Source organism: Ochlerotatus camptorhynchus, unplaced genomic scaffold, assembly GCF_037179485.1.
Source record: "Ochlerotatus camptorhynchus isolate MF236.1 unplaced genomic scaffold, CSIRO-AGI_Acam_v1.1 ptg000202l, whole genome shotgun sequence".
In the NCBI taxonomy this organism is placed as follows: Eukaryota; Metazoa; Arthropoda; class Insecta; order Diptera; family Culicidae; genus Ochlerotatus; species Ochlerotatus camptorhynchus.
The window spans coordinates 689,879-715,252 of record NW_027040692.1 but is presented as its reverse complement, the minus strand read 5'-3'; the positions used below and the strand labels follow the sequence as shown (position 1 = coordinate 715,252).

Here is a 25,374-nt window from a genome sequence, read left to right as displayed (position 1 = left end):
TCATATGGGCAGGAGAGTCATAGTGAACAGGTGGGGCATAGTGAGCATTGCGCACTTTGGCTCTGGATCTCCAGCTGCATGAAACAAATAAACTGGTAGTAGGTTCAATATAATTATGATATTGATCCTACCACCAACCAATTTGTTCCGAACGGCCGGAAGACCAAGCTGGGGCATGGGATGCTCACTATGCCCCTATATAACTCTATACGATATCAAAGGTAATAGCCTTTGCTGAAAAATGGAACTAATGTTTCAAATTCGGAAATAGTGCAGAGATTAAATTTAATCATTATATTCTACTGTCAAAGTTACCCGTACATGTCTATAAATTTTCTAATAACAAACTTTAAAAAAATTTCATTATAAATCTGTTCTTTTAATACAGTTTATGACACTTACGTTAAGTAAACACGTTTTGGCACTCTATTAATTATTGTAAACGAAGTTTTTACAAATAAAAAACTTTGAAAACCTGCAAACTTTCCGAAAAGGCCTGGAAGAACCAGAAAAACTCAAGGAATAGTATTAAGCAAAATGAGTAGACACCCTGTAACAACCCAAGCAACACTGCAAGTTTTATTGAGGTTTTAAAGCATTCTATAAGACCATGGTCTATAAAACCCTCATAAAATCAGAAATGTTTCTTGGACAAGTGACTACCAGCAGCAGCGACTTCAGTTGGAGAATTCCCGTCTGGAATGCTCGCCGAGGTTGTTTGAAATCTTCTTCGACTGCATCGAGAAGCATTTTGTAGTACTATTATGGAACATCTGGAATCCAAACCGGGAACGTGTAGAATCTCGAAGTGGTTGGATCGTGAACTTCTGGCAGCACCTTTGGGAATTGTGAAAATCTCCATCGTAAACGTCTGGAGCATCGAGTTCTAGAATTTCCACCTGGAAAATTCCGAATCTAGGTCGGCCACGTCAGGAACAGTGTTGAACAAGTTCACGAAATAACCAGTTTTATAGAGGTTTTAAAGCATTCAACAAGGCTAATTCTTGGTCTACAGAACCCTCATAATACAAACATTATTACTTGGGTACAGTGCCCTTGGATCGGAAGGGTTGTGAATCTTGGGATCGTCTGAAATCTCTGTTGTGAACGTCGAGAATGTATAATATCTCCTTCGGTAACCGATATGTCTGCAATTCTTGTCTGAAAAGTCTTAAATTTTCGTCTAGAATATTCGTCGAAAACGTCTAAAGTACCTATCTGAATCTTCTAGAATCAGCCCGGATTCTTCAAGAATAGCCCGAATTATGCACATGAAGTCTCCAAAAAACTTTTTGCTGGACGCAGCAATGTGTTTTGCGTTTGTTTATTTGTTTCGCTTGACAGCTTAAATAGCTTAAACAGCTGTTATCAATCAAAGTGGAAGCCTTTGTTACTGCTAGGGTAGGGTACCTAAAGGGTTACCAGACAAACAACTCAGCGTGCGTGGCTAAGCAACGGCCTACCAGTGAGGGTGCGTCATCCAACGACCTCTTTTGATGGCTAGCTCGATCTGGAGAACTATACTTAGGCTCAAGGTCGGCTGGTGTAGATCTACTGGACTAATCAGGACTCGGATAGTGTGGTATAATTGAATAAAAAGCTAATGATTGACATTCGCATTCTTTAATTCCCTAAATTTTACATGCTGTGTGTATGTGTGTGGTGTGTAGTGTGTTCGTTTAAACTATACATGGTCGTCCGGCAACTGCTGAACCACGCTGGATGGTAGTGGTGGTGATGATCTCGAAGATGATGGCTAGCTTGATGCCAGGAAACGTGGTGGTGGTTGGGCTCGAAAAGGACGATGATTACCGTGATGATTGGGCGCCGGTAAGGGTGGCGATGATGCTATCAACCGTCGACAATTGCCGTTGATGATCCGTGGCGATAGTAGGTTCCAGCTACCCACTCCTATGCCCCCGGTAACCCAATTGGTGACGAAATTGGGTCCGTGGGTATGACTAGGCAATCCCCTGGTCAGTGCAACAAGGACCAGATCTCTCTTCCTGAATCTCGTGGGAGAACGAAGTTTCCTCTCCTAAGAACTAAACGGTCCCAGACAGCTTATTCGGAGCCTTCCCTAAAGGTCGTTTCCGGTCTATGATTTACGGGTCCTATTGGGCATACAAATAACCCTCTTCTCTGGTTACTTGGCAAGTGAAAGAGTACATCCCTTTGTTAATTACTTGTCCCTTTCCTGTTGGTCTTCTCTTGTCCTTTTCTTCTAATTTATCCACTGAACTATTACTTCGACTCAGATTCCAGCAGTTGGTAGTGTACTGTGGTAGCACAGACAAACAGACATAACACATTGAATATTTTTCACTGTAAAACATCGTCGCTAAAACATTACTGCCATCTGTCGAGTACACTGTGGTGGGCACTACAATGAACAGATGGTGGTAGTGTGTAAACGTCAAACGCAAGGGAATTGACTATGCCCGCAACAGGTAACAGTTAACTACGATACTTTTAAATTGTCCGTTAAATTCTTGTTCGATGAACAACTTGAGAGTGTTATGTTTGTTTGTCTATGGTGGTAGTGTAGTGTGTACTTAACTTAGAGGTATATTTATTGGCAATTCAAGTTATTTAAATTTGAACAAGGACACGCAGAAAACATATAGCTAACAATAGTACAAAAAAGACAAATGTTACAAACGGTAACACCTTTTTAACGATGGTTGAGGAGTAAATATAAATTAAGTAACTGAGGAAAAATATTTAGCTTTTATAAACCGTCCACATCATTTCAGTTCCATTTCACCCCTGGCTGGTTTGCATCCTACATTTAAAACCTATAAAACAGGTACATTATTGATAGAAATCATTATTTTACTAAACTAAATCACAAGTTTTATAAAAGTTCCACGACGCACTAGTAAAGGCTTGATGTATCACCAAGTACTACACGGATCATGATTTGAAGACCTCTGTTTTAGAGCACTTAGATTGCCGATGAATCAACATAATATATTCGTAATTGCTAAAGGAAATTCTGAATCACCGTCAACAATTTAGTCAACATTGTACATTGTTGTATTTTCTCATGCACAATTCCCTCCATAAGATGGTAGAGTTCCCGGTTGAAAGCCACTGCCACGCTTTGATCATGTAATTCTGGACAGCATAGAAAAAAAATCGCAAGGATCTAAGACCATTTTTATTAATGTGGCCACTTTGTCGAACGTTCCGGATCTTCAGTTTGGTCATAAGACGTTCCCTGAGGGTGTATATAGTGTCGTTGTACCATATATACTTAAAACTATTAGTCAATCAAGTAAGATGTAAAACTAAGTCGATAGATAGTGGCATTTCCTATTTTATCGGGAACTTGGGTTGATCCTGGCCTTCTATATCGTCAGGAAAAAGCCTCCGGTTAATGACATCACCAGCAATCGATTCAGCATAGTTTTTCCTTTAATAATGTCCCAAGTAACCAACAAGCCTGCTAATTCGCCTTTTTGCAATATAATGCCTTGTCCAGACTGGAGAGTTATTACAAAAAGGCGAATTAGCAGGCTTGTTGGTTACTTGGGGTGTATAACATATTGTCTGAAACCGTTTGTCGGCCCAGATATTCAATTTAGTCGCGGTTTTGTCAATTTCTGCCCTCTCGTGCACTGTTGTAAAATATATGTTTGCAAATTTCTTTTTTTCTTTCTTACTATCTTTAAACGAAATTCTGCGGAATTTCGCAATATTTGCTTAACATGGAAGTATTTGAACCTGAAATTTTCTGATTTAAACGAAACGAAACAAGTAAAAATACTTGCAGCTTAAAAATATTCCGCGAAATTCTGCGGAATTCCGATTCGAATCTTAATAAACGGTAACACTCGACATATCGCGACATTCGCATAACCTTACATTCCATTATTCCATTTTCATAACAAATTTATTTATTTATTCATTATTCAACGAATCAGACAGAGCTCATCTTCCGAACGGCCAAATCAAAACTCGGTCCACTCGGCTATTCTACTCCCCGTCAGGTGGAGTCTTCCCTGTACTAAAATGCTCAATAAAATCCAACCCATGCTGTAAAAAACAACCCTCCATGCTGCACCACCCACTAATGTCCAAGTCAGCCCAGCATGACAGCAGCGACAGTGACGCAACGCTATCACACGCACACCATCGAACGCTTCTCTTTCTCGCAATCTCACCGGACGAAACAGCTGACTCGTGAGAGAGCACCCACTGCTGCTGCTAATGCTGATGCTGTTTCAGTTGGTCGATGCTCCGTCAGTTCTGTAGGTACCGTAGCATTTTATGTTTATGCTGTTTGGTTTGCCTTGTCGCTCCCTCTTTCTCTCAAAGTTTTGTTACGGGACTCTCTTGTTTTTTTTTTGATGATGATGCTGGCCGAGTGTTGGTGAGCTCGTGCAACGAATCTGACGGAAAAACAGCAGCCATGATCGTCTTTCGTTGTCCAACTCGCTGTCAGTAGTTTGCGGGAGGAGTTCGAAGAAAGTGGAAAAACATCGCGTCTTCTGAACAGTGTGGATTCGATTGGATTGTGCATTCTGTGAGTGGGAGAATAATTGAAGGAAAAAAATAAAGTAAATGAGATTGTGATTACTGTTATTGTGTGGATTTAGGTCTTTTTTATTTTTGCTAACCGTATCAGCAGTAATTTCGTAACGATCATGGGAAAAGTTCGAAAAAAGTCAACCGAGTGTTACGAAAGTGCGTGAGATGAAAAGTGCAAGGTGAAAACGGAAGAGCAAGCGAACAACACTGAAAATGGATGGAAAATAGTGCTGTTTCTTTTCTGAATTTAATTCTTCCTGCCTGAGTCGGGACGCAAGCGAGCGAACAACAAAATAACAAACACAACGGGTAAGTGTGTGACGAGATGGTGGAAAATCACCAGTTGTGGCGAGGGAGGAAAATGAGGAAAATTTTCTTTGTGTTGTCACCCGTCTTCGTCGCAATATGCCAAGAATAAGAAACTAGCACTTGTGTTGTTTTATTTTCCTGCTGCTTCCGGATGTGATGTTCTTTAAAAAAATATTATTGATCGTATGTATGCGCGCGGGGGTTGCTGGTCGCTACTGCTACATGCTGAGTGGTGTTATTGGCTGAGTGCTTATAAAATATTTACGACGGTAAAATTGCACTGCAAAAGTTGTTTTCTTTCGGTCGTTCTTCCGCAGACTCTTGCAACTTTTTCTTTGCTGTTATTGTTGATTTATATCTGGCGAAGATTTTCGCCCTATCGATGAAATTTGATCAGTATTATTAAATCAGTGGGAAATGATAAGTCTATTTGATGGAAGTGCGAATTTCGGTCCGTGTAAAGCGGATGAATGTTGAAGAATTGAGAGGACAAAGGAGGGAAATGTTTTGGCAATTGGATGAGAAAAAGATGGTGTAAGCCGAAGAGGTGACTGGTGATTCAACCAGCTTCTTCGTTGCAATTTTTTTAACTGTTTTTTTTTTTTATTTTCTGTGTAGTAGTTACTTTACAATGAACTTTATTCCAAACAATTTTTAAAACATGATCGAGTTTATCCCGGCAATATAATAAAAATACAAAGCTAATCAGAAAAATATCTTAAAAATGTTGCATATTTTAAAAGCTATTCAGCAATAAGATTTCACTAAACATAGCATGGTCTAAATGATTATAATATAAGCTAACAAGGTATATCAGCTAAAAAAAAAATTGTCTTCAAAATCTAGAATTCAGAAAAATTAACTGGCTTTAACTCCAACGAATCTATTATTTGCGAATTAACTGATGTCAACTTTTACCTCTAAACATTTATAGTTCCTTGAATATCAAGTAAGGGTCTCAGAAGCACAGTGTTTCCATTTATTTTCAAGCAAACGGTTTTCACTGCTATTTTTTAAACTGTTCAGTGATACGTATACCAATGTAATAAAGAGCTACAAATTGTCTTTTTAGCCCAGGAAAATATGAAAAAAAATTAACTTTCTACTGCCCGAAGTATTCTTTCCTTTTTATTTAACGTCGATCTCTGTTCCACAATCTAGTGCCAATCACCGACGGACATCGATTGCCATCCATTGACGGCAATCGAATGTGCAGAAAGGCAGCTTCCACACCTGCGTAGGATATCACACATTCAAACACACATGGGCCGGGACCAACGGCTTTGCTTCCCTTCCGAAGGAAGACGTGACCAGAGATTTTTATGCCTCAGAAAAATCCCACCGACCTCGACTGGGATTGAACCCAGACCCATTGGGGTGAGAAAGCAGTCACGCTTACCACTACACCCCCGGAACCGGCTACTGCCCGAAGTATGGTTTGAGTCCTTTCATTTATCTAATGAAAGATTGTACGATTTTTTACTTAATTTGCAAGTAATTGATATGTAAAGTAAATTCTTCTTTATTTTGATTTGTTATGTGGTTTACAATTGCTAATACAGGGCAAGAGGTTAGCTAGAAGGACTCTTCATCTTTGGTGGACTTTTTGATTTTGTGTTGTATATGTTGTTTTTTACTGTGTAATGTTTTTCACTTTTCTTTTTGTGAAGTATGTTGTTTGAATGTATTAATTTGTTAATTTGTTATTCTACCTACTTAACCTAACTTAGCCTAACGTGCCAGATCCCTGACGATCTGTTGATCGGATCGCCTACAGCAATCTCTGAACCTTGCGATTAAGTCAGCTCTCCGTAACTCCAGTGTCTGAAGACCAGCCAGGCGGTGGACTTCAGAATTTCTAGTCCACGTGGGACGGGGGACTGACATCCTAAGGATCTTGTTTTGGATCCTTTGGAGAGTGAGGTGATGGCATTTGGCGCAACTCTCCCAGATTGGCATCCCGTATTCTATTACGGGAAGGATGATTTGTTTTTAGACAGCAAGCTTATTTTTGAGGGACAGGGTAGACCTCCTGTTGATGAGTGGATACAGTAATCTTATCAAGATGTTAGACTTGGTTTTGGTTTTGTCAACGTGCTCCCTGAAAAGAAGCTTGCTGTCTAGTGTTAGGCCGAGGTACACGACCTCTTTGGACCATTCCACCACTGAGCCGTTTAAGAATATCTAATTATTTTCAGACGGAACAAGTCTGGGATGATAATTGATATGTGGCTTATGTCCTCTGTTTTTATTTGCTTCTGGTGATGCAAGCTTGGGCAAAAAATGAATAGACACCGTATTATTGTTTTTCAAACGATTTAACCCATAAATATAGTAAATAAATGGTATTGTTGAAAAACAAAATCGAATTCATGTCAGATCTTTGAATGGCGTGTTTGAACAGTAAAGGACTAGGCATTTGTGTGGCCTGAAGAGGCCAAGGAAGCGCAGTCTGCCCTGGATGTTGTCACGGTTGCATCCGAAAGGATTGGAATCGGTTTATTATGGATTCCTACTCAGAGCTTTCATAGAATTCACCTTAGAATGCATGTGCAGTTACTTCTTTCAATTGAGTAGTTCCCAACCAAATTACGAATCGATCAGACGTGAGCTTTTCCGATTTGCATGAAACACATTAAAATTTTAGCTACAATGCGGCCATTTTGAATCTTGCAAAAAATAAATCTAAATGGCCATTTCTGAATACGTCACTTCACTTCGGTACACCCCTCTTAAATCATTATTCCGACAGCCAGAATTTGATAACATTCGTAGCTTAAGATTTCAGGTTTGGATCGAAGGGTCTCAGAAATTTATGAGTAGAGGTAGAGTTTATGATTGTATGAACGCAAAGAAAAACTAAAAAAAACATCGGAGTGGCTATTTTATTAGGAAACTTTTAGTTGAAGTTTTCGGATTGTCCCGGACATCACGTGCTTTGAAAATTTATAACTCGTGAACCAAGGATCATATAGAGAACGTTTTGTAAATTAAGTATTCTAACGGAACTATCATTTCTATACTTTCATCTCCTTATCGTGTAATAATGACCACTTTAGTCTATTATTTGAAATTAGCATCTTCAACTATGTAAATCGTTAATTTCACGCAGAAGTAATACAAACAAATTAGTTAAAGCACATAACTCTAGATGGGAGTACCTCCCCTACCCGTGTCCCCTTGAGATCGTCAAATCGACGATGACAGGAGCACATATCGTGGTAGAGGTAACAATAGCTGCAATTTCCAAACCTTCGACTAGATGCCTCCCTTCAGATAACGAGTGCGGTACAAGCGATAAGACTGTTTCAACACATCGTAGGTACATGAGCAAATCGGTTTTGTCAGTGGTGGCGGGGGAATACCCCTCACCATCCCTCTCCAACTTAGGAGTTTGGTAAAGAGAGATGATCAATCCGATTCGTACCTTCCTCAAAGTTGTCCTTGCTCGCTTTCTACTCTCTATACACAATTTCCACGCTGCCGCACTCTAACGGGACTATCTACTCTATACTTTCATTTCCTCATCGATCGTGTAAAAAATATCTGTTATTTGGAATTAGTATCTTCAACTAAATATTAAATAGTGTTTTTTTTTGTTATTCAAGTTTAAAACAGTTGTCACTATTTGAAACTAAATATGGATTACAAAATTTGTCAAATATACCGTAATCCGTCGATCTTGTTTTCCGTACTGAGTACCAATGCTACCGACGGGGGTGAGAGGCAATCACCTCACCGTCGCTGAAATTGATCACTTAATAATATAAATATAGAAATAAATTTCTACATTAAACGAAATTGACAAACTAATGGTATTAAAATCGGTAGCTATAAGGTCTCTATCATTCTGCATGATTACTTACCAAATAGACTTCTCTGACGTTTGTGAATTGCACAAGTATTAGTACAAAACTTTGGGTAAATTCAAAGGTTTTCTTGCACTAATACTTATAATTTATCCCGAGGTCTGCACTAATACTTGTGCATTTCACAAACGTCAGCGAAGTCTATTGACTGTCTTGTTTATTTTTAGGGCATTTTGAAATCTCAAATTTGAAAATATCGATATGGGGGAAAATTAGTTACTTTCGATTAAATTTCTAGTAAATGTCATTATTAAATATGGGCTCCCTGAACCCGAATCAGATGCTTAAATCCTTGCGCGAAGTATATTTTCAGCAGAAGTTACAAAGAAGAATTTTTAAAATGAATATTTGCGCCTAAATGTAGGAAATTTTCTTTAAAAATCTATGTATATTTTACAGAAAACCATTGATATCTCACAATGGACAATATTTTACCGTAGTTTTTTTTTAATGATTCAGGTTTATTGGCACTTAGTTTGATTAAAACATACCACTTTAAAGTCAACGACAACAACCGTTTCAACCCTATGACCATTTCAGTTAAATAAAACTGAAATTCATGCAGCAAAATCTACTTTTTTGTTATGAGAATCACGTCAAAGCAATCATTGGAGTCTTATGATGAAATGCTATCAGAATTTCTCTTGATATATATCACCGGAAATTTTCTAAGTGAAATCTAAAAACGCAATCCATAATGATCAATTTTGCCCCCGGATTACGGTACGCGTGACACCTGCATGGCAAAATGCAAATGTTAAATCTGATGTAAAATTCGTGGATGCGGAGCTTATTCTATATTCTGAACGTTTTATATCTAATAACAGACATATACGGTTCTTTAATTGTTTTTTTTTCTTTATACCGTGATTTTTAGCCGTAGGCTAGTTCATCACGTTATACAGCCTATGGTCAGGCTAGATCCTGCCAAAAAAATAGGTTTCAATTTGACATGAACGTGACGTATAACTGGCTCTGATTACCCAACGAATGAGACAGACAACATTTTAAAAACTTAATGTTAGGTCAGGATGCGATCGGGGCTGTGGCGAGGACTGGGTGCGCGAACAAGGAAGAGCTCCACCGTAGGAGACAGTGCCCGGTCCGGCGGAGAAACCCCGACGGCAGAAAAAAAAAATAGAAACGTGAGGAACACTAGATTTGATCATACAAGTGGGCTTCTTTCAGAAAGGCGATCAGCGCAGCCAAAGTCGAGGGGTCGTAACCAAGCAGATAACTGACGCTCTCCGGGAGTCCATGTTGTTCGCGTAGCTTCTGGAACACCGGGCAGACACACAGCACGTGTTCCACCCAGGCGGGATGCTGCAAATTGAACAGACCTTGCGGAAAGGTGTCCCACCGAAATTACAGGAAATCCTCGCATGGCCGGTCTCGAGTCTTGAGATGATCCGCTGGTCCTTTTACTTTTGGCTATCCGGCCAGGAGCGTACGGTTTCCTAGATCTTCCTCAGGAAAGTGGTCCGTGGCTGGAACCATTTCTGCTGCCAGGCTTCCATAATGGTATTCACAATCCAACGCCTGACGTCTAGGAGGGGTACGTTCCTGGTGTAGCGGGGACGGGATGCACCAGATCCCGCCAGTCTGTCCGCAGCCTCGTTTCCGGGAACACCGCAGTGTCCGGGGATCCACGTAAAGACGGTTGAAGGTGGGGCGTAGCGTGTAATGGCTCGGGGTTTCGGCTTCCAGCGCTTGGATGACGCTGTGTGAGTCAGTTCATACGAGGATCGGTTGATCTGCCGGAGTGATGGCTGTGTCTAGAATAACTGCGGCTTCAGCGGAAAAGACGGAACACTCCTCCGGTAGACTTTGACTCGTTGCAGTGTTCGGTCCTGTCACTCCGAGTCCAACTCCAGCCCGCGACCGCGATCCGTTCGTAAAGCGATGAACGTGCCCGGATAAACCGACCCGAGAAGCTCTGCAACAGAACGTCTCAAAGCTACAGAGTTATCTCCGGCTTTGAATCCACTCTTAATCCGCTTATCTATTTTGACGCCGTTTGATCGCCAACTCTTCTCTCCATGCCAGTGGACCCTGGCCACCGGGGGGAGGTCACGGTTGGCTGCAGTGCGAAGGGCTCTGTTCCCCTCGTTGAGGAGAAAGACCCTTTGGTTCCCGGATGTCTTAGCAGCGAGGGCAACGGATTTCGTAGCAATGGCTGCAGCAGATCGATAGCGGAAAGGGAGGATTCCGATTTCCACACATGCGGCGTCTGCTGACGTGGAAGGGAGAAGGCCGAATACGATGCGTACGTAGGTATTGTATACCGGAGCGAGGATGTGGTAGAGCTTCTCGGTGGCTAAGCAAGTTATTTCGAGCCCGTAGAAAAGTCGACTGAAGATAACAGCCCGAGCGACACGAAGGTGGATCTCACGGTTGCTGGAGCGATGCTGGCGGGAGATGGTCCTGACTATGTTGATGCGGCTACGACAGTTTTCTTTCACCATCCTGAAGTGCTGGTTGAAGCTTAGAGTGCGATCCAGTACTACCCCCAGAACACGCACTGATGCTCTTGGATGTTGGAAACTAACCGAAAGCGCCCACTGGTCCTATGTTCCTGGTCCGCTTAGTCGTTCGTCCCGTTAAGACGATGAGTATGTCGTCGGCATAAACGATTACGTGCATGTTCTTGGGCAATCTGCTGAATACCCCGTTCATTGCCACCAGAAATAGCGTTACCGCTATGATGGATCCCTGGGGCACTTCAGTTTCTTCGGGGAACGAATCCGAGCGAGTGTTCCCGACAATCACCTGGAAGGTACGATCAAGGAGGAAATTCCGTACAAAATGTGTGATGTGACCTTCCAGGCTCCAGCCGATGAGCTGCCTGATGACACCAGGTGTCCATGTCCTGTTGAACGCCTTTGAAATATCAAGGGAGACTAACTCCGCATGGTGACCGTTGTTCTGGGCTTGCTTAAGTACTTTCTCGAGGGATGCAAAGTAAGTGGAGGAGCCGTGTCGTTGGCGGAACGCATGCTGCCGTTCGTCAAGGAGGCCGTTTGACTCCAGGAACTGCTCAAGACGACGATTTACCATTCTCTCCATTACTTTTGCCGCGCAGCAAGTGAGTGCAATCGGCCTAAAGGAGGAGACTTCTTCACTCGCCGTGTTGTTCTTCGGAATGGGCGCAACCAAGCTTTGTTTCCATAGGTCCGGATACGAATCAGTGAGCCATAGATCGTTGAAGAGGGCGAGTAGCCTAGATTTTCCGTCGAGGGTGAGGTTTTTTACCACTACTGCTGCCGAGGGCAAATTGAAGCTCCCGGAATGTAAGAGCTTCTTTGATCTGGAGAGCAGGAACATCGGGTGGAATTCGCAAGTAACGAATGCTGCTTGTGGGTGGTTTGACGCGCTGACAGCAGACAGGCCGGCAAAATATTTTCCTAATTCGTCGGCGATGTCCTTCGGTTCTGAGATCGAGGTGCCATGAGCTTGGATAGTAGGTGGAGTAGACCGCCGCTTGTCACTCAGAGCGTTGACGCGATTTCACAATTCACTCGACGATTGGGATTCGTCGATTGAATCCAAGAAATCCATCCAGCTAGATCGCTTTGCGTCACGGATCACCTGTCTGCACGAGAGATGGCGTTCTCGGTAAAACTTCAGCGCTTCCTTCCTACCAGGGTCGGCGAGTCGCTTAAGCCGGCGTAAAGCTTTGTATCGAGCTTTCACCCCAAATTTGGTATCCTCGTTCCACCAACGTACACGCTATTTCGATGCTACTCATTTTTGAGTCGAAAATCACTCAGTTCACCCAAAAGGGAAGTTACTCAAAAATGAGTAAACATGCTTTTACTCAAATTTGATTAAACGTGCTAATGGATGAAACTGGGTAACGGTTACTCAGATGATGACATTTGTCAACTGAGTAAACCTTACCCATTTCGATATAAACGAATAAACGCCCTAATGAATGCTTTGCATATACATTTTTTCGTCCGGGAAGAAAATTAAATTTGGTGTCGAATCCTTTAAACTGGTCCTCTCCAACTGCATACGGCGGTCTTATACTACAACTAGGCATTTTATATCCAGGCCAACCTCGCTCAAGGGGACTGAGCTTCATCCGTTTGAAGTTCACCATCTCATCGCGAATCTTCTTGAGCTTGGCTTCCCGCTCCTTATCTTCCGGAAGCTGCTGCTGTTGGACAAGCTCGCGACCTCGAATAATCGGTGCTGACAATCCTAGCCATACAATGTTGGCCTTACCGAAACCAGGCACCTGTCCTTTGTTCAAATCCTTGGGAGTAATACGTCCGGATCCCTTGCCTCGTCTTCGTTTCTTGCCGGCACTACTAACCGAAATGATTTATATCAGAACCATTTACCCAGAATCTGGGTAGATCTCACTCATCAGAGAAAAACCAGTTTACTCATTTTTTGACAACTCTATACAGCATGCAAAAATGAGTGCGATCCACCCAGTCACTGAGTAGCCTCAAAATAGCGTGTAGGGCTTTTCACCCAGGTACGCTACTCGTCCTTGGGATAGATACTGTTGTAGCTTCGTAGAGTACTTCCGTGAAACTCGAGATGTCGTTCGGATCGCGTTGCTGAAGGAGGAGAGTGTCAGATTTCTCCCTGAAGGCGTTCCAGTTTTAATTTAGTTTTAAGGAAAATTATGGAACACTCAGAGATATTTGATTTTGTATGATTTTGTATGAAAAAAAATACGTTACAAATGCTTTTTCTTGATTTTCACTGCGAGGGTCTTCAACAACTTCTTATTTTAGTATTTTTAATTTAAAGATCATTTAATTTTAAATATTACATCAAAAAGTTTGCTATGTCGAAGGAGTCGTTTAAGAGATATATTTTTTTAAATAAAAATCATTGTTCCGCAAAATATACACCACATAAGCATGGAAACGATGAGGTCGCAAGGTAGTTCATAATGCGTTTCGAGTCACAGCAGCTGTGACTAACGAAATCTATGAGTAACTTACAAGCTGGGTGCAACATTCAGTTCAGTTCAGTTGGGGGCTGTCCATAAACCACGTAGACCAAGTTTTAGACATTGCAGATCCTACCTTCCCCCTCGTATACTTTGCTCGATTTCCTATCCATATGGGACAGTCATGCGATTATGGGCAGTAAATGAAAGTACAAAACCTAATGACAGACGTTAAATCTAAAGCCCTAAGATGCTACAGTAATACCAACAATCAATACGAAACTAACGATTTTAAATTGGCTCACCACTTGACTAGCCTATTGGTCCCAAGCAAACGATTAACGTACCCTATTCTAGTCGAAATTCTAGTACTACGCAATGTTTGTTTTGATTCGCTATGAAAGTTTGACAGATAAAATGAGGGGTTATTGGTTTTTCCTATGTTTCGAGGGGTGAATCATTAGCTTGGGACCGAAGAGAGTACCAGAGCTGAGCCAAAAAGTTGAGCACGTTATTTTGGGACCTTCTAGTCTTAGAGTTACCTCTATGGTAATACCGTGGGCCACCGTTAATCTGAACGACACTTCGTGCATATTAACGAGGTCTATTTTTAATTTGAACTTCTAGTAACCCTATCACCATCAGAAAAACGAGTTTCTGGTAGTCTTATTTGTTTTGATTCTGCGTTCCGTTTCGCATAGTTCCATTTCGCTTTACTCAATTTCAAGTGCTAAATGACGTTTGAGCAATTTTTAATTTGCACGGCGTGCAGATTAGCGGGGTTCAAACTAAAAAGTGTTTAGATTAAAAACGGTCAGATTACCGGGGTTCGCTTTCGAATGTGTCAAGTGAAGGTAATGTTGGTGCTCGACTATAGATCTATAGACTAAAAATCAACATTTAAGAAACTGTTTCAAATTTCTGCACTGGTTTGCTCTAAATGGTTTTCATTAGATCCGCTCCATTTCCTGATAACCTTCATCTGTTTAGCTCTACCGGAATGCTTTTTCGTTTTAATTATACCTAGATGACCATCATCCATTTGCGTAACTCATTCGTGCTTTTCATAATATCTACTCAACGAATACTGTAGCCCACAGACTTTGTTTGTCTTCTCTTCTTTCATGCCCTACCTGCCTAAAAAACAATGTTTTAGTGGAACTGGTAATAGATTATTGGAACTGGCAGATCAAATCATAACGTAGGTGACTGCAAGATTTTTCCAATTTAGAGATTTTGCGTATTTCACATTCCTTTAAAGCGACCATTTTGACAGTTTTTACCTTGTTTACAAGAAATTCCCTTTAAATGGCCTCATTCCCAATGTATTGCCGGTATAACACCAAAGTCGAGTTTTTCTGCCTTCCTCCTCTCCGCGCGCTTTTGCCCACAAATTGAGTATATACCTACTATTATAACCGGTACATTGGAAGAATCTTGGGCGACTGGACGTTCCAGAATTGACGCATTGCTACACTGTAGCAATGATGCATTTCTTTTCGAAATTCATATATACACCGATTCGAATGCTGCTGTGGTTTGCTTTCGGTGAATGTTTACGGTATACCAACTGTCTGCAGGCAATCGTAGCCCGGCAATGGTTTAATTTTTGGTCGTTGCAATCATCCATCCATATGTGCACCGAATATGTATACAACACATTCCTCCAATATAACGTATAAATATTGATAGGGTGGAGACCGGCTTCAGCCCCCTCCCGAGACCACTATTCCTAGCACGCGAAAATTTATCGAAAATCTATCTAAAACCTGCTCTATGATGTGAAATATCATGCTGCAGAGAATGAGCACTGAAAGTTATTGTTTACCCCATGCTTGGAATAGGGTCTCGGGGCGGCTGAAGCCGTTCTCTACCCTACGTAGATTTAGTTTGGTTCAGCTGTTTTTTGACTCTTTTCATTCGATTTTTATTCCACAGAATAATGGCTGGTGGTGGAGCAATCAGTCGCCGTTTGTGAAACTCCACAGCCGTCGGTGCTGCAACGGAACGTTGAAATCCACGACAACGACGACGACGTCGACGACTTGAATTCGTCTGTGTGTAAGTGTTTCTGTTAGCATTTTTGTGTTACACTAGTGTGTTTAATGCACTGTGCCCGCGATCGTAATAATCCGGTAATACGTCACGATATTTATTGGAGCCTACGCTGCTGCTGCTAGCCGAATGTGAAAGAAGTTGTGCTCTTTGTTGTGAGTTGATGGATGCTGGAGGCGAACGAGAGCGTGCAACTACTACAGATGAGGATGTTGATGGAGCAGCAGAAAATGGTGGAGTGAGACGAGAAGAGACCGATCGAAAGAGTGGTTCAAATTTTGTTGTGAAGCTCTCTGTTGGCTCTGATTCGGTTGCAATCTTGCAAAGTGCTGCTGCAACGGCTGTTGATGGTGGCGATGTTGGTCCGTAGATGAAGTGTCGAAAGAAGAGCAAAAATTAAATCTGAAGAAAAATAAGTGAGGCAATAGAGAGGCTCCGGGCTGAAAAGAATAGTTTTGGAAAAGTTGGTTGAAGCTGCGAAGAGTAAGGGAGAGAGTGCGAGGGAGGAAAACTTGTGGTGGAAAAGATTGTGGAAGCAAGAATTTAGTTGGTGCCCTGATTGAGGGAATGTGTTAGAGCTGAGTCAAGCAGCAAGGAACAAAACTTGTAGCAACTCTGTCGGGGACTTATTTTCGACTGATGAAAAGGTAAGTCGAACTTCTTCGTCAACTTTGATGCTAGTTGGACCATTGTATTTATTTCTTAGCCGTTTGGTGCTAAGGTGCTAGGGTTGCTGTGAGTACATACTCGACTGAGAAAATTGTGGTGAATAAATTGAGAAAATGGTGGTTTCGCCACTTCTTTAGCTATTATGTCAGGGGGTAAATTAAGTCTTAGAGTGTTCATTTTTTTGTCAAACAATGCTCTGGAATATTATGCACCTTCGTTTCTAGTGCTCACGGACTTCATTTACCCCTCCCCTCCCTCACTTCTCTTCTAACTTCAATATATGCTGGTTGGAAATCCAAAATATCGTGGGATGTTTGCAAATTAACAGTAAGCAGTAAAACTATAATTTACGACGTGTGTCCTTCGAGCATGTTATTTTTTTTTTATATAAAAACCATATTTCATATGATTTTTTGCTTTACTAAACATTTAGAAGTTACAACACGCATTACTGGATTAGGGAAATTTTAATTTTAATAAAAGTAGCAACTGTTAAAAAGTACTTGCCGTTTGTTTTTAGGCCTGTTGACAGTCAGGTTTTGAAGAAAATGTCAGCCAGCGTCGTAGCGAGGGTTAGAAAATGAAAATGACGCCCTTTTCTTTTCGTTAGTGCTTTATTATAGGGCATTTTTTTTTTAATTATAGTCACTTTAACGCTCTTGGGTAATTCGTGACTTGTCCGGGGGTGAGTTTAGAACTCGTGACTTTGGCGTGAGAGGTATGGATGCTAACCACTACGCCGGGGTTGCCCCCTTAGAGGGCAATTATGTTTTTAGATTTACCATATGATTTAGCCCCAGGATATCAATTTTGTTTTCTAAACCTGATTTTGAGAGAAAAAGAAATGTTTCAGATCTGAAGAATTTTGAATCTGGGTATTTTTTTTTTCAAATATCAGAATCTTAATCTTAGTCTCAAACCCTTGCTTTTTTAAGTTTGCAATCTATAACATATCTATAATCAATTTAATTTTAGTCTAAAAGTTTTCTAATCTGCGAATATTCGAAAAGTGTTAGACTAGCCACACACTTCTCACTGAACAGTTGTGGATAGTTGTATGTAACTTATTTCAGTCGCAATCAAGTGCTAGCAACTTATTATGATGGACGTGTGCTTCTTGGGATGGTTTATCAGTAGTTTCTAATAATCAATCGTTAAAATTCCTTAAGCTGCTTTCTTATATGATGCGATATTAAGATTTTCTTAACAAATATTTATTAAGTCCATTCGGGGCAATTTGAGCACCTCTCATATTTCAAACATTTGCTACTTATATCTTCCGATTTTGCATTAATCGTTTTAAAAATATAACATTATCATATGATATCGCGTTTTGAAGCAGCTGCTTTGGTAAAAATAGAACTGAACATATATAGCTTTAATTAGGCAGTAGTTTTAATTTTAATTTATCTACAGAAAGTAATTGTTCATGTAAATCTTCATGAGAACAGAATGTGCTTACCGGTTGTTTGCTAGGGCGCATACGAGTCAAACGTTTGCTTTATATATTAAATTTGTATTCATGATGTATATGGGGCCATCCATTTGGTTGAAGATCATTCGAATGTCTCACTGAATTTTGCATCATTAGTATTGATTTTTTAAGGCGTCCAAACTGCCCCATGTACCCCTATGTCCCTTATATCTAGTTTTTCCTTTTCCCGACCATTTTTGCCTACCCGGGAATATGTAAACAGCTGATGGCTCTTGCCGTGAACTTCCGGGAGTCAGGAAATATTTTATTCCGGTAACGAGATACAAGTCAGCAGCGTTCCGAAAATCATTCTCAAATCTCATTTATTGAGCCTGCCTGGGAGAATAAACTCGCGTGTGTATCAGGAAAACAAATTTCAACACTTTGACTATATGTTTAGTATTACTTCTGCGTGAAGTCAACGATTTACATAGTTGAAGATGCTAATTTCAAATAGCAGACTAAAGTGGTAATTTTTATAAAATAGATGGAAGAGATGAAAGTATAGAGTTGATAGTACTTTCCACCACTGAGGGACACCCCTCACCATCCCTCTCCAAAAGGGGAGTTTTTGTAAAGAGAGATGAAAAAACCGATTTGTACCTTCCTTAAAAGTTGTCCTAGCTCGCTATCTACTATCTATATGCAATTTTCACACTGCCATACTCTAACGGAACTATCAACTCTATACTTTCATCTTCTCCATCTATCGTATAAAAATTACCACCTTAGTCTGTTATTTGAAATTAGCATCTTCAACTATAAATTTCTCAAGTTTTTATCAACTTGTCCTGGATGATTCTTCAATAATGTCTTGCAAGTCTTGCGACTTTTTCTGGAAGTGTTTTTCGACTTGCTTTGAATGTATCGTGTGGCTTCCTGTGGAAGTGAATTCTTACTTCCTGTGGAAGTGTCTTCCGACTTCCTCTGGAAGTGTCTTCAGACTTCTTCTGGAAGTGTCTTGCGACTTCCTGTGGAAGTATCTTCATACTTCCTCTGGGAGTGTCTTCCGACTTCCTTTGGGAGTATCTTCCGACTTTCTCTGGAAGTGTCTTCCGACTTCCTCTGGAAGTGTCTTTCGACTTCCTGTGGAAGTGTTTTCCGCCTTCCTCTGGAAGTGTCTTCCGACTTCCTCTGGAAGTGTCTTTCGACTTCCTGTGGAAGTGTTTTCCGCCTTCCTCTGGAAGTGTCTTCCGACTTCCTCTGGAAGTGTATTTCGACTTCCTCTGGAAGTGTCTTCCGACTTCCTCTGGAAGTGTCTTGCTACCTTCTCTGAAAGTGTCGTCCGAATTCCTCTGGAAGTATCTTCCGACTTCCTCTGTAAGTGTTTTCCGACTTCCTCTGGAAGTGTCTTCCGACTTCCTCTGGAAATGTCTTCCGATTTCCTCTGGAAGTGTCTTTCAACTTCCTGTGTAAGTGTGTTCCAACTTCCTCTGGAAGTGTCTTCCGACTTCCTCTGGAAGTGTTTTCCGACTTCCTCTGGAAGTATTTTCCGACTTCCTCTGGAAATGTCTTCCGACTTTCTTTGGAAGTGTCTTCCGACTTCCTCTGGAAGTGTCTTCCGACTTCCTGTGTTATTGTCTTCTGACTTCCTCTTGAAGTGTCTTCCTACTTCCTCTAGAAGGGTCTTCCGACTTCCTCTGGAAGTGTCTTCCGACTTTCTCTGGAAGTGTATTTCGACTTCCTCTGGAAGTGTCTTCCGACTTCCTCTGAAAATGTCTTCCGATTTCCTCTGGAAGTGTCTTCCAACTTCCTGTGTAAGTGTGTTCCAACTTCCTCTGGAAGTGTCTTCAACTTCCTCTGGAAGTGTTTTCCGACTTCCTCTGGAAGTATTTTCCGACTTCCTCTGGAAATGTCTTCCGACTTTCTTTGGAAGTGTCTTCCGACTTCCTCTGGAAGTGTCTTCCGACTTCCTGTGTTATTGTCTTCTGACTTCCTCTTGAAGTGTCTTCCTACTTCCTCTAGAAGGGTCTTCCGACTTCCTCTGGAAGTGTATTTCGACTTCCTCTGGAAGTGTCTTCCGACTACGTCTGGAAGTGTCTTCCGCCTTCCTCTGAAAGTGTTTTCCGACTTCTTCTGGAAGTGTCTTCCGACTTCTTTTGGAAGTGTTTTCCGGCTTACTCTGGAAGTGTTTTCCGACTTACTCTGGAAGTGTCTTCCGACTTTCTCTGAAAGTGTCTTCCGATCTCCTCTGGAAGTGTCTTCCAACTTCCTGTGTAAGTGTGTTCCAACTTTCTCTGGAAGTGTCTCCCAACTTCCTCTGGAAGTGTTTTCCGACTTCCTCTGGAAGTATTTTCCGACTTCCTTTGGAAATGTCTTCCGACTTTCTTTGGAAGTGTCTTCCGACTTCCTCTGGAAGTGTCTTCCGACTTCCTCTGGAAGTGTCTTCCGACTTCCTGTGTTATTGTCTTCTGACTTCCTCTTGAAGTGTCTTCCTACTTCCTCTAGAAGTGTCTTCCAACTTCCTGTGTAAGTGGGTTCCAACTTCCTCTGGAAGTGTTTTCCGACTTCATCAGTAAGTGTTTTTCGACTTCCACTGTAAGTGTCTTCCGACTTCCTCTGGAAGTACCTTCCGACTTCCTTTGGAAGTGTCTTCCGACGAAGGTTTTTCAGATTTCCCCGGAATTTTCTCCGGAAATTGCTGTCTCCTTACCCAAAAGTTTCTTCCAGCTTCTCCGAAATTGTTCATCTGATTGCTCCCAGAAGTGCCTTCCGATTTCACCCGCAATTTTATTCTAACTTCCCTCTTGAGTTTATTTCAACTTCCTTCGGAAATTTTTTCCAACTTTAGCTGAAAGTGTATCCCGCCCTACCTAATTTTTATGTACCTATTTTCATCAGAGCAGTTCCAGGCCAAATAGCAAAAAACTTAACAAAATTTTGGTTTTGTCTCTCAGAGTTCATTGAAATTACGCATAATTGTTCACTAGAGGCAATGAACTAAGTTTGTGCTGGAATTCGGCCGTTTTGACTCAAAACAATTTTTTACAAATGTCGCATTTGATATTTTTTTAATAAATCGTAGCATGAATTTTCGTCAAAAAATAAATAAAAATGGTTAAAAATTTCAATAGCAAAAAAGTGCAGTTTTCATATTTTTAAATTTATAAGCTTTCAATTATTAAAAATTGTAACTTTTCTGAAATGCACACAATGGGCACCTAAAAATTGACGAAAATCGTAGAACAATAACTATTTGTAGAAAACAAATCGTGATTTATGCATGAGAAACGATCTATGCATTCTGCATAAAATACAATACAAATTATTTATGAAAAAAAAAGTTCAAAAATTATACTAAAAATTGATATTGTATGATTTTGTTTAATTTTGAAGTATCCATTTTGTCTCTTTAAGAAATTTGAACATTTTTTAACTTCCATAAACATTGTTTTAACAGTTTTTTTTTAATTTTTTTTACGAATATGTATTTTTTTTTATTTAGTTGGTATTTTTTTCTGATTACCTAGTTTCCTACAACTTTGTCTCAGACATCATTTCAATTAGAGCCGTTTTCATGCTATGATTTATAGAAAAAAAAATCGAATACGCCAATTTTGAAAAATCAGGCGTGAGTCAAAATGTTCGAATTCCCGCACAAAATTGCTTCATTGCCCCTAGTGAACAATTATGCGAAGTTTCATAGGAGAAGTAAAAATAAAATCGATTCATCAGTTGGCGTAGAATTGCTCAGAAGTTTCATCTGACATCCCTCGGTAGACCCCCCCGAGTTCTTCTTGAAGTTTATTCCAACTTCCATGAACGTTCTTCTAGATTCCCTTGGTTGAGTCTTCCAATTTCCGAGGCAGCTTCTTTCTTGGTTCCCCCAAATATTACATTCGCCATTTCCGGTCTGATTTGAGATTTGGGCGAAACTGTTTTTTTTTTTGTAAATAATTGCTTCAATCACTGATTTCTCGTAAATCGATTACGCAAACAACCTACCTGATTGTGTTGTTAGTTGGCGAGATTGAACTTGCAGGAATTTCTTGAAGAATTTCTAAGCTTTCTTCGGAAGTCTCTACCAGATCATTATGGAAATGCTTCTAATTTCATCATGTTAATTAAAAAAGTAAATCTCCCGGTTGGTGTGGTATATTTTCGACGTAGGATTACGTCTTTCGGCAACATATTGGGGATGCAATTTTAATAAACCAAAATCTACCGCGTTACGAAAAGTGGTCAGGTTTTGACCACTTATAACTCTGTCACCGATTGCCTGCAAAAAACGCTTTCCCTAACACAGATTTCACAATCGAATTCCATCCGCTCTTGTTGAAAGGTTTTATCAATATATCAGTATATAATATCAGTATAATATATCAATAAATAGTATGTATCGCAAAACCACTAAAAATTACATAAATTCAGGAAAATCCAATCATTATGCATAACGTTATCATTAGAAAGTTATTCAAATCATTTCAAATCCTCCTCACAAGAGATTCTGTTGAGGTATGCGTTATAACTAGAAGAATTTATGAAATGTAGTTTTAGGTTCCATGACAAAAATGGAGTTTAATTCAATATCAAACCGTATTTAAATTTTTGAGTCACCATTGAAATGGTCCTATTTGTCACCATTCACCATTCCTATGGTCACCGAGTCACCATTGAAATGGTCCTATTATCAACACTACCAGCCCTGTCACCGAAGAAGGAGAAAGAAACCGCACCGCTACTGATCGGATTAAGTAGCTCTTCGTGAGTCGCTGTGGGCCACCTATGCCAAACGTCACCCTCGTTCCAAACAACATACAGCTGAACACCCTAATAGCTCAGCATTACTCAACCATTACGACAAAACGGTCCTTTTCAGGACCACCATTAATTTGTTAAAGAGTATTTTCTGGACATTTGTCAAGGTCATCAATCGGATGTCAGTGCCCATAAGTTTAAATCTAACATACTTTGTATTTTAAGGCAACATTGGGGGTAAAATTTCAAAAACCAATGTCGGTCGCTGCATTAAAGTGGTCGGGTTTTGATCCAGAGATGATGAATTTTAATTATTAATACGCCAATCGATAGGAAATTTTTCCAACAATCTGTTACAGTTAAGACTTTATCAATTTTCAAAAGCGCAGCAGATATGCCTCGCTCTTAAAAAATACAGCTTACCAGCCTCATCCGTGTTGAACACCCTAATAGCTCCGATACTACCTCTTACTTTTTTGTTAAAAGGTTTTTTTAGCACGGTTTCAGACCAAATTCCCTGATTTTTTATCAAAATTGTGTTCAAATTCATCCGAGAGTTCTTCGGGAAATCTCCCTTCAATTCACCTTACAATCAACATGGAAATCTTCTCATAACTACTTTCGATGATTCCCTAGGATTTCTCTCCAGCATTCCATAAGTAATCTCCCCTTCCTGCAAATGCTCCCAGAAGTTTTAGTTTTTTTTAGAATTCCCTTTGAATCCTCGCATGAAAAAAATCTCAGTTCGATCTTTAGATTAAGATTCCCTTGGAATGCTTATCAAAGTTCTCTTGGAATTTATGTCAGAATTCGTTCGGGGCTTCTTGCCAAAATTGTGATCAGACTTTCCCTTGAGGTTATCATCAGAATTTCTTTGGAATTCTTCTCAGAACATAAACATTTTTTTACACGTAAAATTTGAACTCTAAATGAAACCAAAAGGTCTTTTGAGTCCAAATTTTTGCTACGATAACATAGAAAAAAATGATTTCACAATGAAATTTGATTTAACATTAGTGATAAGAACTTTTTTTTAGATGTTCGATATCTTTTTCCAATAATTTTAGAAAAATCAATACGTGTTTTTCCGGGCCGGTAAGCTTTCCCACAAATGTTGGTTCAGAATTTACACCGTATTTACAAGTACAAGCATACCTTGGTTCTGAATCTGACCTATAAAGCGCTCAGGACAGCTACTCTACTCAGAATGCACTTACTCATAAAACGGCACAAGCTAATTTTCCTACATAGGCACGAACCATCCACAACCACCGAGAAAGTAAATATAGCGCATCCAAACACCAATTTGAATCTCGCCTCTTAATGCCACCTTGCTCTCGTTGTTTACCAGTACAAATCCCTCTCAATATGCTTGATCTAATTAGAACCAAGGACAGTCGCTTGCAAGACGCCATTGCCAACCATCAAACAGGGCCAGAACCTGGGTCGCAATCTTTGCTCTTTGTTCTTCTAAAACTCCCAACAAATAGCGCTGGCTGGGCTGAGTGAGAGCATGCTTGCACAAAACAGAAGAGGAAAATCAGGGAAAGGGACACAATTTTACATCGCACTACTGGCTTCACGAGACCACGAGGTTGATGTTACATAACTACTTGCTCCCCGACCAGAAAGCTCGAACTGAAAACACAGATAATGAACTACTTCAACAACAATCAACAACAACAATAGAGAGGAAGGAACAAGGCTGAACGGTGTGGAGAATAAAACAAAAGAAAGATACATGTAATGAAACCTGCTGCAGCATGTGCGCGCGCTGAGTCAAAGAGAAACTCTTAAAATTCGCGCTCAATTTCACCTTTCTCGGTTTGGCGCGGTGCACCACGGTGACGGTGACGGCAACTGGGAAGGTGATCCGTTCGTGTCGCGAAAATCATAATTAATTATGTAAGGTAGATTTAAATGCGAAGCCTAGCGAGAGCTCGATGAAACGATGACAATTGGAATGTGGTTCTGATTTAGATGCAGTCATGGTTTTTGAAACTCGTATTGAAACTGTGGGTATTGTTTGGCTCGACGATCACGTCCCCTAAATGACTGTAGATGATTTTAAAAATATTATTGATCAAAACAGGTCCCTGAGGAACATGTCGCTACTATCGAGTCAACAAAGATCATCGAGAATGATTCTCAGACTCATTTATAATATGATAACGATAACCTATCTACTTTTCACTTGGGAAGCTGTTCTGCGTTTGACCTCCTTTATCAACGTCGCGTTCAAATTTACGGCTCGTTGTAGATTTTCCGAACAGAAGAAAAACAAATGACGAAAGACAAATAGCCAACGAAGATAAGGCGTACCCGAACAGGGTATAACAGAAGAAGCCATGCTTGGAGGCGATTGGAAAACATGAAACAAGGTTGAAATTGTTTGCCTTTGGAAGCACCACCATCCTGAACACAGTGACAGGGTGATGGGGATACTGGAGGGCATTGTACTGTTTCCGGTAGTTGACTGAGCAATCTATTTAAAAGTAAGATTTAGGAAATTGATCTAATTATAGATTTGACTAATGGATTATAGTTAATTACATAAGTGAGCATTTCCAGGGCAAATAAAGTCTGTTCCGGTTAGTATTTGGCTGCTTCTTTTTAATTACTTTAGCGTATCTAGTTGTCGTTGAAAGAAACTGTTGGTAGTGTTTTGATCTGGAGGGATGGTGTATGCAGTGGTGAAAATTTCATCAGGATTCACGCACACGTTTAAAAGTTACAGTGAGACGTGAAAAATTCTGCACACTCATGTTGAAAACTTGCGATGAAACTTACGTAAAAATCTAGATAGAGCTGGAATTAGGGCGTAGGAATTCAAGGCACGCTCACGCAAA

The 25,374-nt window shown here is 40.5% G+C and overlaps 1 protein-coding gene across 3 annotated transcripts in view; it reads left to right on the top strand.

Moving 5' to 3' along the window:
• The first annotated feature begins 4,484 nt into the window (after nt 1-4,484).
• Oatp30B (Organic anion transporting polypeptide 30B) overlaps nt 4,485-25,374 on the top strand; it is a 236,670-nt gene continuing 215,780 nt past the window's right edge. For 2 of the 3 annotated variants that reach the window (XM_065223912.1, XM_065223909.1), the window contains exons 1-2: nt 4,485-4,845; nt 15,568-16,331. The gene's annotated coding sequence lies outside the window, so the exon portion shown is untranslated. Of the gene's footprint in view, nt 4,850-15,567; nt 16,332-25,374 lie in introns of all 3 variants that reach the window. The other variant, XM_065223910.1, reaches the window with a different exon arrangement.